This window comes from Amblyomma americanum, chromosome 1, assembly GCF_052857255.1.
Source record: "Amblyomma americanum isolate KBUSLIRL-KWMA chromosome 1, ASM5285725v1, whole genome shotgun sequence".
Taxonomy (NCBI): Eukaryota; Metazoa; Arthropoda; class Arachnida; order Ixodida; family Ixodidae; genus Amblyomma; species Amblyomma americanum.
This window is the reverse complement of record NC_135497.1, coordinates 477,603,163-477,619,167: the sequence shown is the minus strand read 5'-3', so window position 1 is coordinate 477,619,167 and position 16,005 is coordinate 477,603,163. Positions and strand designations below refer to the sequence as shown.

At 49.3% G+C, this 16,005-nt stretch overlaps 1 protein-coding gene across 1 annotated transcript in view; it reads right to left on the bottom strand.

Annotated features, from left to right (window-relative positions):
* LOC144116059 (uncharacterized) overlaps positions 1–16,005 on the bottom strand; it is a 430,049-nt gene that overhangs the window by 238,325 nt on the left and 175,719 nt on the right. The gene's annotated exons all lie outside the window — the stretch shown is intronic.

The following is a 16,005-nucleotide window of genomic DNA, read 5'->3' as shown; positions in this document are numbered from 1 at the left end:
GTTCGCAAAAGAAAACAAAGTTTATACAGCGAAGAGAGGATACAAAGGATTTTACAATCACTCATAAGAGCACATACAAAGTGATTCACAAAGACAATGCAACTCATGCAAAGTCACAATAGAGAGGGATACAATTCAACAAAATCTTTTCACCTAAAGTGCACTAACGCAGAGAGAGACAAATAAACAAAACACAATTTGTTCACTGGGCACTGCGACAGCCCGACGACCCGAGGAGCACGACAGGGCCGATCCGCAGACTGGCGCACGTTGTCTCGTTGGTCTGTCCTTGGCTGGTCGAGTGGTGTTCTCCCGGGAGTCGAGCGGGCGCGCTTCTCGGAAGCTTGAACGCCGGCTAGGGCTAACAGACGTCTGTCTGTTACTGCCAGGAAGAAAGAAAGTGCACAGGCCTGCTCACTGGCTCAAGGCGAGCCACAATCGCTACCACGTGCAGATAGAAGGAGTGTTGAAAGATGGGATAGAAAGACAGGATAGTACAGACGCGCTAAAGACAAGCCCGATCCCGCAGGTAGTGCAATACCGGGCCAACCGGTGCAGGGAGTGAAGCATTCTTCAAACTCCGCCAAATTTCCAAAAATAAGTCCAACTTGGACCCGTAACAGATACTCCACGGGTCCGGACAATCGCGCTAACAGACGGCGGTTGCAGCTTCTCATTTATAGGCGCGGACCGCGTCTGTTCTTCGCGCCAAGGCAGGCGCGCACATACACGCAGCTTCAACCGCACAAACTCCTTCTCCTTGCGCCGGGCGCGCGTCCCCATTGGTCCAGCGCGGAAACCACCTTCTAGAACAATCTAGGTCATTCGCGGCACGCTGAGTCATCGACGCCGGAGCGAAGTGGTGGGGGGGGGGGGTACCCTTTGGAGCGAAAGGTTACCCCCTTTCCGTCGACAACAAGCAAAAGCTTCTCCAACATTCGAGAAGAATCGCCGCCGCGCGTGTCTATGTTTACTTTGGCGCTCCGACGGCGAGCTGAGTGAAAAGCACCGTGTGCTCCCGGGGGTTCTTCCCCGCTGTTGTTTTGTTTTACTTTACTGCGCGCGGGCGCGATTGCTTAGGCGCAGCGCCGGTTTGTTTCGAACATGCTCCGAATTTTGTGACACTAATACTTGTGAAGTTCTCATTGGTTGAACGTGTTTCGTTTCATACCGGGGGTACTTTTAATTGCATAGACAGCAGCGCCTATAGACAAATGCTGCGCTTGCTTCGACCTGACGTATGTCGCTGCTGTCCTAGAGTTTATGACTGCTGTTATATGTGATCAGGAGCACCTACCGAAAATCGAGTCCCGCGCGCGAGTCCGCCCCACGACGATTACGGTCGTGGTTGTAAGGGATGTCAGTTCTGATTCGGAGCGATACGGCACGAGCACGGCGTTGCGCTTTTGAGCACAACTGCCACGAATCTCGCTGCCAGCGATTCGGGTACCCCCGTAAAAGGACTTTAGAAAAAGCGGAATTGCCACAGCACATTCGCTTTATATACAGAGTGCAACGCCAGCGTGCGCAGGCGGCAGCAGCGCACGATGCCGCGCCGAGCAGTACGTCCGGCCACCGCCACCGCCGCTGAGGGCGCTTAGGTCGCATCGTGCGCATACCATTTTCCGGTTAAGGATCACGACTTCGTGCGCACAGACCGAGTCTTCTAAGCAAATACACACTTACCACAATATGTTGTCTTCGTCGATTTTCCAGCCCAGCGCTCCTTGTAAGTTGATCTCCGCAGGCCCGTAGCATTCACTGCCTTCAATCAGATTTTTCTGCGCACTTCAGACTTCCGCAAAGTACCTTGAATTTGAGGACACGCAGAAAATCGGGAACTAGCCGTGGAATCAGCTGTTTTCTTGCAGGCCGCCATGTTCACGCGATACCACTGCCAGCGCGCCCTCATGGCGGAAGAAGTTACCCTACAGCAAAATTATTTGAAAAAATGAGAACGCTTCTAATTTTCCTTCGTGTTATTAGCTTTACAACACAGTTTACTACCAAAATAAAACATTACTTGTTTTCTTCATTGCGTTTTTGTTCATTTTCAGACTAACATGTTCACGCTTTACCGCTGACAGCACACCTTCGCGGCAAAAAAAGTGAATGAACAGCAAACATAATTGCAAAAATGACAACACTGCTTTGTTTGGTTGGTGCTGTTCAGTTTGAAATACAGTTTCTTAGCAAAATAAAACATTACTCGTTTTTATTCACTGCGACTTTACAGCAAAACATTAGTCTACGGTCCCTTGTGCGAATAGTGGTTTCGGGGCGGAGCCCTGCTACTAGCCACCGCAACCTTGCTCCGCATTGGCCAATTCGGCGGTCGGCATCACTCGGTGTCGTCATTTTGACGTCACGATCTCAAAATTGACAGCTTTTGAGAGCGATCCGTAATCGCGCCCCAGAGCTGATAAAAACCTAGTCGCAGAACTAGACTAAAGAATATGACCTAACAAAATGCGCGCCCGTTCCTCACTCGACAGCGAACACACGCATCGCCGCAGATAACTTCGACGCCCGCGATCGCACTGACTGCGCAGATTTCGTTGCGGCCGAAGATTCAGATCCTCTGGGCTGCTGACGGATGCTCGCGGCCGAATTGTTTCCGAAGCCTCGCTGGGCGGTTTCTTTCCGGCAAAGCCGAAACGTGACGCGGAGCCAGGGCGAAGAATTTGCGGTTGGTGACGCACTTCGCGAGTTCCGTTTCAACACTCGCGGTGCTGCGTGCCGGGTTTTTCGCCCTGGGTATTGAATAGTTTGAAATAGATATGTGGACGCTCGTCTTTATTTCAGCCACTGCATATCTTCAGAAGTTAGATGCTATTTAGTATTGACCGAAGCAGACGGTCACCTAGTTATTTGCCCTTCGTTTTGTTTGTCTTTGTCCAGGATCCGTTGCCCTGTTATTATAGGAATATGCCTCAACAACACCTATTCAGTGCTTGAATTTTCTATTGGCAGCAGCCAAAACCACTATTACTACTTTAGTTACAGAACACTAGCAAGCATTGCTTTAGCGGCGACCGCTGTTTTACTGAGCCAACCCCCGAGAAGGGCTTCAGTGTAATCCACCGACTCCGCTACTGCGACAACGGAGCCATCGCGTGTCCTAAGATAGACCTAAAGGCAACCAGATGGGCAAATCAACATAGAATGACGGGGAACGCCGGGAGTGGTATAGCATGTGGCTGGAGCCAGAGTTGCCGCGATGCGATAACCTATACACAACCTGAGATGTAATAAAGTGGAGGAAGTGCTACGGCCGCAGTAGCACTGCCCAGCGGCAGCGCTCAACAGCATGAAAGTAGTCACCGCAGAGAAGACCGTGCCATGTGTCAAAGAAATACAGAAAAAAAGTTACATAATATCGGTTCTCTGCACTCTACGTACAAGCATAGCACAGTTCGATTGTGTATAATGTAGCTGTTTTGTACTGCATAAGCAAAAATGCAATGCAGCTCGGCACAGCGCGCAGTAAAACGACTGTCGGCGGAATATCACGAGCTAAGCAGCCAAGCTTAGCACTGCCAGGATATTTTTTTTCTGTATAACTGAATAAATTACTGCGCACAAAGCAGCTCACTCCCACCACTAGCAGATGCTTATTCGATGTGGCCGGAGTTAAAGCCAATGCTGTCCGCAACACTAAGAACACTGGACGCCTTGCGGAACACCTGCGTCCCGTTCTTCATTGCATGAACATTGGCGCTATCGAAACGGAACACACTTCTTCACCCTAAATGTGGTAAAGTTCTTCGTGAAAGAATGAACAGGTGAAAACGCTAGTGCTCAAATACTGATTGCCTCATGGCAACTAGGGAAGTTTTCCGCAGGTTCGCAAGGTCTGAGGCAGCAGGGCGGCTGCCCTACCGCTTGTGGTTATGCAAAAGCTGAATCAGGCCTGCAAGACACTGCAGAACAGCTATCCTTAGAACCGAATATAAAAGCGTTGTGTATGCTGGGTGTTGTGGCACATCAGTAGCTAAGGCTACCATGCGCCAATCACAGCCTTTGAAAAGCGCCACTTCGATCTTCAGAGTTGCACTCGGTTCTTCGGGGACTATGTTGTGCGTGATTTTGAGCGATTTCATAATACTTGCCGTACAAAAGAAATCGACATTTTTACGTAAACAGAATACGTATTTGACTGCTAATCTTCCGATTGTAAATTGTAGTCGCTGTTTTACATTCTTCTAACACGTCTCGCATACTACAAACAGGTCACGTTTCACCTGCCGTACTTGGCTAACCTGGCCACTTTCCGCTATTCTAAGCACTCTCGTGAAGTGCCAATTTGTCTACGTAGGCAGTCGCAGAAACAGGATTACACATGTTAGCGGGTAAACATTGGCACTAATTTTCCAATAAACCGACAGGCACCATCAACAGTAGCGTCGATCCACGAGTATGGGAAAAATTAGAGACCGAAAGAAACAGTCTAGCTCGATCGTTAGGGTCGCAGTTTGACCCTCCGAAGACCGTTACGAAAGCGGACAGAGCGGTCACCCTACTGTTCGAAGTGCTCGGATGAAAGGCTGAAGGAGCTCGGCACAGAACCTGTGAAAACGTCAGCCCGAAGGGCTCGGCGGTTGTGAACGTAGTAGTGAACACCATCAAAAATAGAGATGTTAGCCATTCGCTATTTTTGCTGGCTCCTGTGGATATGCGCTTACTTCACGCATGGAACACAAAGCTGCATCATGACGACGCCCAACTTGGTCCGGTTAGAGGCTGAAGAAATTCGCGATCTTCAACCGGGAGTAACCTAGGGCCGTCATCTTGACCATGGAGGATCGTGCAGCGCGCCTGCGCACACTCTTCGATGATATCTCCCCAGGAGCAGGCAAGTCGGGCGGGGTTCGCCTGCACATAATCTTCCCGAAGCTGAACGCTCACAGTGCCGCTTCTCGGAGCGGACGTTAACACAAGGAGGTTCACAAGGATAAAACGAGGAGGTCCTGCTGCTCATCAGTGAGAGGAGAGACTACCTGCTGTTGCAGATCGCAAAGCCCTTGTTCGCGACCAAACACACCGTCAATCTATTAATGGCGACAGTTTGGGATTGCATAATGCTTTCTATGGGCGACATCGAGAGATAAATAATGGGCAGAACACAGTCATGTACCAGATGGTGTTGAGCGCGAAAGGCAACGCCACAGGGATGGTCAGTCACTCGTAAAAAGTTGTCGGAAAAGCTGATTCTCGGCCAGTAGAAGGCAGCCGTCACTTATGGTGCTTCGACTGCCATGTGATCACCTATCGTCGTGCTCCCCGCAGCTCCTTAAATTGATCGCGCCTGCGGTTACAAGCAAGAAATACAATATACACCATCGTGGCTATACCCGCGAACACAAACCGAAGGCACAGGCCTGCGAGCAGGTGACGCGCTCTCGTAGCTACCACTGCATAGCCACAGAAAGCAGTCACTAAGTATACCCGCGCCACGCGTTGAGAAGTGTATTCTATAAAAACCAAATGTCATTAATGAACAGCTTAAACCGATGACAGAACTATCATTTAAACCAATGTCTATGCTATCGCCACCCTGGTTGTCTTGTCTATTGAGAATAATCATCGCAAAACAACGCACGCGCCACTTTAGATGGAACCATTTGAGACCAAAACCCGGTCTTTGCAGCGCTGCATCAATGAATGTGTCCACCGATCTGCCTCCGAGTTTGTTGGATTCAGTTTTATGTCCCACAAGCACCTTACGCTCTCATGCGCCAGACGCAATGTTTAGTGTTTTCGCTTTTTTGGATAAGTACTAAGAAGTTGTTAAGTTGTTACGATACATCTTAGGAGCCCTTCTAAAAATGTAAACATCGACTAGTGCTTTATGCTAGCAGGAAGATTGAGGGGTGGGGGGGGGGGAATCTAGTTAGCTGAAAATTTTGCTCTCGAATTTTGTACATCACAATAATATGTGAGTTATCGAAAACTCATCTCCAGATGCTTCACTCGTCGATATATCTTAATTAAATAAGGATGAAGTTTAGTGCCCGATATGCATGTTCGAAGGACACAGAATTAAGTGTTCTTGATGCCTACATGGCTTCATTCAAATACAGTTGTCCTAGAAAAGTTGAGTTTATTGTTTACATCGCTATCATATGGTGTTTCGCCTCTGCAGCCGCTCAGAGCAGCGACTGGAGTGGAAGGAGTGCGAGGCACACTGCACGAAAACGGACTTTACTCTGACGGGTGCACGACTGCAAGAACTGAGTGGCCGCGAAAGTAGTGCATGCCGCGACAGGACATCGCACCAGAACTGTGCACGCAGACTTTCGGCATGCGGCCGGCAAGTCACGGCATTTTATGTGCCTGTAGAATCCCTGGGCAGAAGGGCACCGCGATATTATCACGCTGGCGCTTGGAAGACCACTATACACACGACTGACGATTCGTCAGTGAACATCACGTAGCCCGATGCTGTACACCGCGGGAGTTTGACGTCCTGAAAACTACCGGTAAGCCCTTAATTCATTACACCCGAGCAGTGCTTCGCTTTTGTATTTTCAGTTAAGGGAGCTAAGAACATGTTCCAACTCTGTCGTGGGGAAGGGGCTACCACGAACCCGTGCTCCGTTGGGTAGAGTGTCCGAGCCTTCGGGACGAGGAATTATGGAACTATAAATAATGCCACGTGCCGAACGCGCCGCGCGGCCTCCACGCTTAGTCAAAGACGACGACGAAGTGTTGGTTGGCTCCCGAGGCGCTCTGGTTCTGTGCTTGGGACCCTGACTGTCTGATTAAAGCGCCTAGCCTTCTGTTCCCCCCGACGTCTACCTGCACGGCTCCTCAGGTCGTGACAATATAAAGCAAGTCAGCCGGAGCCGACGTCCTTGAGAGTGGGTACTCGCAGACGTCGGGCCGATTTTGGTCATCTGGTCGACACTGTCAAGTGCGCGAGGGACATATCAATCGACAGGGGGCGCCAACGCGCTAAACGGGCAGCCGAAACCGATAAAGAGCGGGAGCTTTGCGTGGCTCAAAGACAAGCGAAAGATGCCGAAAGAAGACAGCGACAAGTCTTATAAGTAGCCGCGGCGGAGACTGGCCAGCCGCTTGAAGAGAGTTCTCGCAGTGCGGAACGCACAACGAATGCAAGCTTTCGCTGGCATAACCAAGGTTAGCTCAGCTAAGCTGCAGCCATTTTTTTCCTGACTGTATCCACATTGGCCACTGTGTGTGCGCGCGCGTACGTGCGCGCGTGTGCGTAATTTGAATTCTAAACATTGACTCCTATTAAGTTTTATTTGAGATGCATTACTGCGCCGGCGCTCACCTCCGAAGTTTTATCCCTTTGACAGCATGCATGCATAACGTTTTTTTTTTCAACGACAGCGCGCTTAGACCGAAAATTGCTGCACGCGGAAGCCAGAGTAACCACCGCCTTTGGCTGAATACCGCGCATGCACGCTGGTTCTAACTGCAACTGCTGCGTGCCAACGACACAGAAAAAAGTTTGACGCGCGGTTCCGGTAAGGCTCCAACGTCGTATTCAACCACCCGCATCGCTGCTGGTTCATGTCCTGAGAAAATCGAGTTCTGGTCTACCGTAGTTGTGATTGCCGTTTTTCATGTGACGATGCCATCGCGCACAATTCAAGCTTCTGCAAATTGTTTTCCTTCATGCATGACTACGCCTTGTACGGAATGTCGCTAGCTTTTCCGTTGGAGAAGGAGCACAACTTTAGCCCGATCACGGAAAGCGGGCTTGAATCCGGGGGCCCCTCTGTGTTGCTGGGTAGGCAAATTACGGTAAGTGTTTATTTCTGTAAAAAAAAAAATTCTTTTTTCACAAAGTCAACCGTTCCACAATATTTCTTGCCTCTTAACATCGCATCGCACCACCATCATTATCTATATCATCATCATTACCGTGTGCGGTAAATTCTCATTTAAGGCAAACCAAGTTTGAATCCGCAACGTCGATATAGTGATCGATCACCGCGACGCATGCACTCTACTCGCACGTGCGCGTTATTCCACGATGGATGCCTCTCAGAACAAGGAGTGACTCCTTTGTAGATTTGCACTGCGACCTACTGATTTGCACGATGTCAACGGAAAGTCGTGCGCAAAAATTTCGCCGCACAAGGAAAAGACGGGTTGATGTTAGCCTGCAGCTCGCCGCGTGTGCCGAAGCTGGTGCTGATCTATTGCTAACAGTGCAACCAGCTTCAGCGTGATGTGTGTGTGATCGAACGTTTTGTGCCCGATACTGAGGATGTGCCGACCACAGACCCCAACAGTTAAGATGCTCAACCTGGGACCTCATCGGTTTTTGTAGATTTAAGCGCTGATCAGGACCTTTGTACTCAGGTTGACTGCAGGTTTGATTGCGAAGCCGATCATGAATGCGCTGAAGAGGGCGTAGCGACTTCCGGCACCACCTTCAAACATCGGCAGTGGAGTCCGGGTTGTCGCATGCTGCTGTCACGTCACTTTTGAAAGTGCTCCGCAGCCACAAGTGGTTTCTTCTCTCCCGTCATCCGCGAGAACGCTGCTACAGACACCGTAAAAATCGAATGACCTTTCCGAAATTTCGGGAGGTCAGTACCGCCACTTCGGTGTAGAAGCAGGAATTCGGCAAATCCTGGGAGAGTGTCGAGAGCTGCCGCCGGGGCTGAATTTGACTTTTCATATTGATGGCCTCCCATTATCCAAAAGTTCTAGAGGCCAGTTTTGGACAATTCTCGGCCGCATAAGCAACCTCAGCAATGCGGCATCATTTGTGGCGAGTGTTTTCTTCGGTGACATCAAGCCGAGAGATGCAAATGAGTTTCTATACAGCTTTGTTGAAGAGCTGAATGTTCTTTTAGCTACATGAATTGCTGTTGAAGCTTTCACAATACCTGTAAAGCTAAAAGCCATAATGTGTGATGCGCCTGCAAAGGCATTTTTTTGTGTGTCAAAAACCACCCGGGCTATTACCGCTGCACGAAGTGCACTTTTAAGGGTGCATACATTGAAGGAAGAATTTTCCAAACATTAGCAGTGAGCTGAGAACCGACTGCAGTTTTAGGCAGAGGTTGCAGGAGCAGTATCATACTGGAAGAAGCACTGTAGAGAAGCTGCCAATAAACATTTTGAGGGATGTGCCACTAGATTATATGCACCTTGTTTGCCTAGGCGTGGTGCACAAATTGCTTGTATTGTGGTTCCGTCGCCGAAAGCTATAAGGCTTGGCAGTAAAGTCCGCACTGAACTCCCAGAGAGAAATGTCAAGGCCGCACAGTTTGTTCCTTGTGAAATTGACCGAAAGCCGCGTAGCCTGACCGATCTGGATCGCTGGAAGTCCACAAAGTTTCGTTTCTTCCTGCTGTATGGGGGACCCGTGTCATCGCTTCTTCCGTCACAGATGTACGAAAGTTTTCTAGCTTTGCATGTTGCTATTACCATTCTTTCAATGCCTCATGGCACAAAAAGCGAAGTGCAGTATGCAGGTGAGCTTCTGAACCATTTTGTTAAATGCTTTACAAAGATATACGGCAAGGAGCATGCTTCACACAATGTGCATGGATGAAGCCATATGGCATCCGATGTTGAGCACCTGGGGCCATTGGATTCATGGAGTGCGTTCCCAATTGAATACCACATGTCTACTCTGAAAAGACTGCTCCGAAAACCAGGGCGACCACTTGAGCCGCTCTCTAACAGACTATCAGAGCAAGGAGCTGTACTGAAGGAGGCTCAGTGTCACGGATCTCCCCGGTGAACACTCGGAACGAAATAATGGACTAGGCGACAGGTGTACCCACACAAACGCACATTTAATACACCCTACGTGACACACACACTACAACACAAAACTAACACAAAACACAAAGACTATAAATACACACGACCTGGGTACATTGCTACCAGCGTCTACTAATAGCGCTCTACCATTAGCGGTCGGCGTTCGTGCTCACGTTTGGTTCGGTGTGGCTGCGGCATTGCATGGCTCCAGTAGGCGGCGTCGAGGCGGCGTTCGACGTCCTTGGGCTGGCGTCGCTGGCTGCGTCGTACACGCTCCCGCTCCAAGCTCCCGTGGAGGTGACGCCGGTGTTGTTGGCGTTGGGGGCACCACTCGGATGGGTGGCGACAGCGATGGAGACACCCCTGGCCGTAGCAGGTGGCAGCGTCCTCCGTTGACTCCCCGGAACGGGCTCAGGCACTGCAGGAAGTCCACAATGCGATGCCATAGAACGCGAGCTCACCGGAGCGGTGGCCGGCGTCCCTCTCTTCCAGCCGATGCGTCCCTGACCCGCCGGAGCCTCCGCTTCTCTGCTGTTCCCCCGCGTGCCTCGCTCTCACTCGCCCTTTTGTAGCCTTGGCGTTAGTATACGTAAGTCTTGTCGACACGAAGTGTGCCGGCCTCCGCCGACAGCAGCAAGCGTCCGCCGGCCTCCGCCGACAGGAATTCTGCTCCGCCGACGCCGACAGGAAGTCTGCTCCGCCGACAGGAAGTCTGCTCTCCAACAGGGAGTTTCTACAATATGGAGTTTCTACAACATGGAGGAGGTTCACATTCAGCGGATACATTGAGCGGACGCAGCTTTTCTGCACTCCGTGGATTTCTCTCCCTGTGCGCGTAAGATCCATCCGCAGATCCATATTTTTGTTCAGATCAGACGTATCACGTCGAGTACTACTCGATGATACGCTTTGATCCCAAGAAGTGGCTTTCTTGGCATTATGCGGGACTTTAAAGCCCAAGCCAAAACGTGGGATCGCTAAGCCTCGCAAGCACTTCGGCACCAGACCCGGCGTTCGTTGCCGCGTTCGGCCTGACCAGCGAGCAGCTACTCCGCTACGGCTTCAGCGATGGATGTGGACCACATCTATGGCTACGATTCCGAGTCTGGAGGATTCGGAAGCGTTCCGAGCAGCAGCAAACAAGGCGAAGCGAACTTGAATAATTCACAGCCAGAACCTGGATGGAAGACGATATACCTCAGGGCAGGACAGCGTGCACAAGGACACTGGGCTCCGAAAATGACCCAAAGTCACCAGCAGCGGATACCATGAGTCGCAAAAGGCCCCCGAGACTACCTGACCTCGACAAGTATGAATTTAAAGTGATTATCAAGCCGAAAGACCGTTTGGACCTAAATATGTAGGGTCGGAGTGTACACCCACTTAACGTCACGTTCGAAAACGCGTTACGTGGCAAGACGCTACGCGCCAAACCACACATTAGAGTTATTGAAGAGCAAAACATCATCGCGGCAACTTCCCATGACGAAGACGCCACAGTATTTGCGAAGATCGATCACATCAACCTAGACCGGAAAAATCACCTCAATGCCTACGTGAGAACACCGCAAGACTCATGCAAAGGGGAGGTGCACGGGATTGACCCCAACGCATCAGACAGAGACCTAGAGAAAGACTTTTCCTAGAAAACCCACGAAATATTAGGCGTCCAAAGGCTCGGCAGATCCAACTCGGCGGTGATACTGTTCAGTGGATACGAAGTCCCTTCTCTTTGTTACGTACGGCTGGATCGAGCGCAAATGTTTTCTTATAGGAAAACTAGACCGTTTTGCGTATTGTGCGGCAGGGAAGGACATAGACCGGACATCTGCCCCAGCCCAGCTGAATGGAAATGCAACTCGTGCGGCAAGCTGAATCCCGGGGTAGCTCACGATTGCACCCCAACTTGTGCGGCATAAGGGAATACAAAGCAAAGTTTCTGGATCCCATCAATAAGCCTAGGAAACATCAACATTTCGGTGATCAGGAAGAGAAACCGACAACCAGTGGCACCAGCAAGAGCTACGTGGCAGCTGTACGCACCAGCCGAAAAGAGCAGTTCGAGAAGAAGGAATCCAGAAGAGCGGCCTCCAATTCAAGACATCATAAAGAGAAGGGGACCACCAGGTCGGTCTCCTGTGCACCTAAGGCGGATCCACCGGCACAGGAGACGCCACGCACCCGAGAACGCGGACCGTCTTCGGAGAAGCAAGAAGACTCAAGACGCATCGTAAAGGTGGGCTATGCTGGGTTGCCTCCATCCCTCCCCGGAAACGCGATATCTAAGGAGTTGAGTTGAGTTGAGTGGTTGTAAACTACCGGTGGGATTAGCCTTACAGTTGCTGCCGGCAATTGCGCTACCGTAGCGACACTTAAATCGAAATCACAGAAACACTGTCCGCAAAAACCCAAATAGACACTCCTGAGGTCACCATGTGGAGGCCAAATCCGTGTCCTGCAGGTAAAGTAGAAGAAGGCGAGAAGCATCCCTTCTACTCGACTGGCTCCAGCGCGGGAAAACAATGTCCTGAAGAGAACTTTGAGGAACTCCTGCCTTCTTGAGGGATCCGAATAACACAGCCCGTTCCGCGTTGTACAAAGTACAGCACAAGAGGTAATGTTCAATGTCACCACACATACCACACGTTGAACACAATGGTGACAACGCTAGGCCAGTCTTATACATCCACGCCGGCGTACGAGCAGAATCCGTGCGAACGCAGTGCAGCAAAGTCGCTTGGTACCTTTTGAGACTCTTGGTCGCACATGGCTGATGAGGAGAGCTCCACAAACAACTGAAGTGGCACAACACCACATCTCAGTGGGCCTCTTCGATTTTTCTACGCTCGGGCAGCCCGCTGGCTGCCAGCAAGTTAGCCCCTGACAGGAAAACGAGTCATGGTCACGTGAGCTGGCAGCCACCGGAAACCGTAAGGAAAGTTTCGAGCAGCCGGATCGCGCGTCGGCGTCGTCTGCTGCGTCGTCTGCTGATCACTTTCATCATGTCGAGCGAAGAGGTAGCTGCACTTGCTGCGCTCACCGATTCTGTTGATCGGAGTGAGACCGTTGACTGCAGCGAAGATGACGACAATGACGAGTGCGTCGTGCTTGTCTTGGCGTCTCATGTAGAGAGGCAGGACCGCCACAGGGTCCCACTCTATGTGGAGCGAGTCGCTCCCACATATTTAGAATTTGAATTCCGGAAGCTCTTTCGTATTTCGCGAAGCTTGTGCGCAGATATCACTGGCGAATTTGAGGCATCGGCCTTCTACCCGGAAGGATGTCGAGGACGGCGCCAGGTGTCTGCTCACAAGACAATGCTAATCGCCCTGACCTACATCGGAACTCAAACAACGATGTACCAGATCGCCGACAAATTTTATGTCAGTGAGTCGACGGTACACGCGGCAATAAGCCGCATCTTGGATTTCTTGTTTTCGATAAGCAAGAGGGAGATATGCTGGCCGGACCCCGACGAGCGACAGCGCAGCAAGGCAGCTTTCTGCCAGATCGGCCGTCGCGGACGAGTGCTGCCGGACGTCATCGGGGCCATCGACGGATGCCATGTCCGCATTGCTCGACCCTCGGAGTCGGAGGAAAGCTATTATAATAGAAAAAAGTTTCATTCGATCATACTCCAGGGGGTCTGCAATGCTGACATGGTCTTCATTGACGTCTTCGTCGGCTTCCCCGGCAGCGCGCACGACTCCAGGGTTCTCCGCGAGAGCTTCCTTTTCAAAGACGGAGAGTCTAAATGCGAAGGTGAGTTAAAGAACTTCTTATTGTTACATCACTAATGCGTGTTTAATACATGCATTATGCGCGGAAGAGAGTTCAGAAAACTGAAAGCGGCGCGCGCATATATGCAAGAGATCGATCAATCGTCTCGATCGTTCCCGCTTGCTTAATTAATTTAACCAAGCTGAACTGTGAGCAACAGCTTTAGATTATTGATGCTCGGAATTACGAGTTTGCAGATATCTACATATGCTACGGTCGGTCATATACGCCGGAGGTTCTCGTTAATTTTTATTTCTTACGTACATATAATATATGTGAATTAATTCGCGCAGGAGGATACCTTTTGGGCGACGCTGCTTATCCGTTGCTGCCGTGGCTGCTGCCACCGTACCGCCAGTCCACGACCAACTGGCAGCCTTGGATGACGGCATTTAACAATGCGCACAGTCGGCAGCGCGTTGTTGTGGAGGGCAGCTTCGGCCTGCTGAAGGCGCGGTTTCAGCGGCTCCTTTACATCGACGTCGCAAGGATAAGCCAGGCGGTGCACATTGTGCTGGCAGCTTGCGTGCTGCACAACAAGGCAAGAAGGCGCGGCGACGCGATGGAAATGCTGGAAGAGGTGGACAGCGGAACCAACGTGTCGCCAACCGAGCCTGCCGACGACGACGAAGAGTGTGCTGTCTCGGCAGGAACTTTGCGCGACAGCGTGGCTCAGAGACTGTAATCGTGAAGTATATATGCCTCCTGTGTATGCCTTCCTTCATTTGTTTTTTCATTGCTTGAGTTTATATTATAATGCATGCATTGTGAGCTTCCATCACTCTTTTACATTTAAAGATAAAATTAAGGCTGAAAGCATAGAAATTGAATTATTTGCTTTCAGCAAAAATATATGTTAGCGTTATGTATATATATGTTGCCTGTTGGGACTATAAATGAAGCAACGCAATTGGCACTGTGATAATTGACTTGCAGCCTTTCAATCTTTTCTTTAAATGTAATGGAGTGGTCTTCCTAGATTTTTTTGCCAAGAGTATTAAATTTTTGTCCTTTTCATTTCTGTACTTTTGTATTTGCATGCCATTTCTGTTTTTTTTTTACATTGAAATATTTTTAATATACACTGCAGATAGATGATGTGGTGAAGAATGGCGTATTGTTAATTGCAACTGCGCTTTAATTAAATGGCTGTGACCGTTCTTTCTTACTTTATATCAAAAGATATGGTTTTACCTCATCACAGTAATATCCCAGGTGTTGATTTGCTAATGGGAATTGCTTTTTCTGTGGTTTTATTTGTCCCAGAAGGAACAGTTTTTTTTAGTGTATATATGGTCCTAATCGGGCATCAGGTGATTTTGTGCTGGGCTCATCTTCTGGTCCGTACTGCGAACTTCAGGCTGAAGTGGGATTTGCTAGCTCCTGCTCAGGACTTTTTGTTGTTGAATTGGCAGCCTTTTCTGTCGTTGATGTTCCTGAACCGTGCACTAACAAAATTTTTTAGCTGAATCTCATGATTTTTCATGCAATAAGTTGCATAAATAGTACTTAATTTGAAAAAAAACTTTGCTTATTTATTAACCATACTTCACTAACACCTGTGGCCTGCCCTTAATGAGGGAGTATATCATGAGCCCATGGTAAATGAATGTGAGCTGTATAAGTTTCTGATATATGTTGTGTGTATTGTAACGCTTTGTTGTTGGTGGACCTATGTTTGAAGCTCTGTGTTCTCACTATAGGCAAATCTAGCTGTGTGGTCCTGCAGGATGACACATTTTAGTGTAGGTTAATTTCTTCTGTTCTCTTCAGTTCTTGGAGTATGCTACTGCCTGCCACCTGCTTAATGTAGCAAGAGATGTTGGTACACAAAATGATGTTCATGTGTGATGCTTGTGAAATAAATTTTCGTGCGTAAATCATGCAGAGTAGCCTTTCAGTTTTGTCTCCATATATGCTTGCATTCTTTCCCCTGGACAGTAAATGACAAGAGGCAGTGTGTAAGCTAAACTGCTGGAATATGAGACCGGTGTGCGACAGAGAAATTTTAGACAGTTATGCTCTACAAGTAATCAGAATGTATATTCAACTAAACACCGAGATCTTATTACATATGGTTGCAGAAGATGAAGCATTAGGATTATTTAAAGTACACACATATTGAAATTCAATATAATTGAGGATAAAAGACTAATTTACAAGTGTGCGTATACACGTGCACTTGCAGCCAATTAGTGGAAATATATGGAACCATACAGGTTGAAGCATGCATACAAAAGCAATTAATGAAAGTTATAAAAAATGTCTACTGCTTACTAGACGGAATAAAAGAAAAACTATGCATTAGTTAGGAGGCTTGGAGAATGATGGGAGGAAGAGGTTCATCGCTCAATTGCTCCAATCACCCCATTAAGTGCTGCACTCCCCTAGTGAGCAGCAATCTTTCTTCAATGGCCATCCACTGTTTTGTGTGTTAGCATCGGGCACCGTAAGATGGCTGACAAT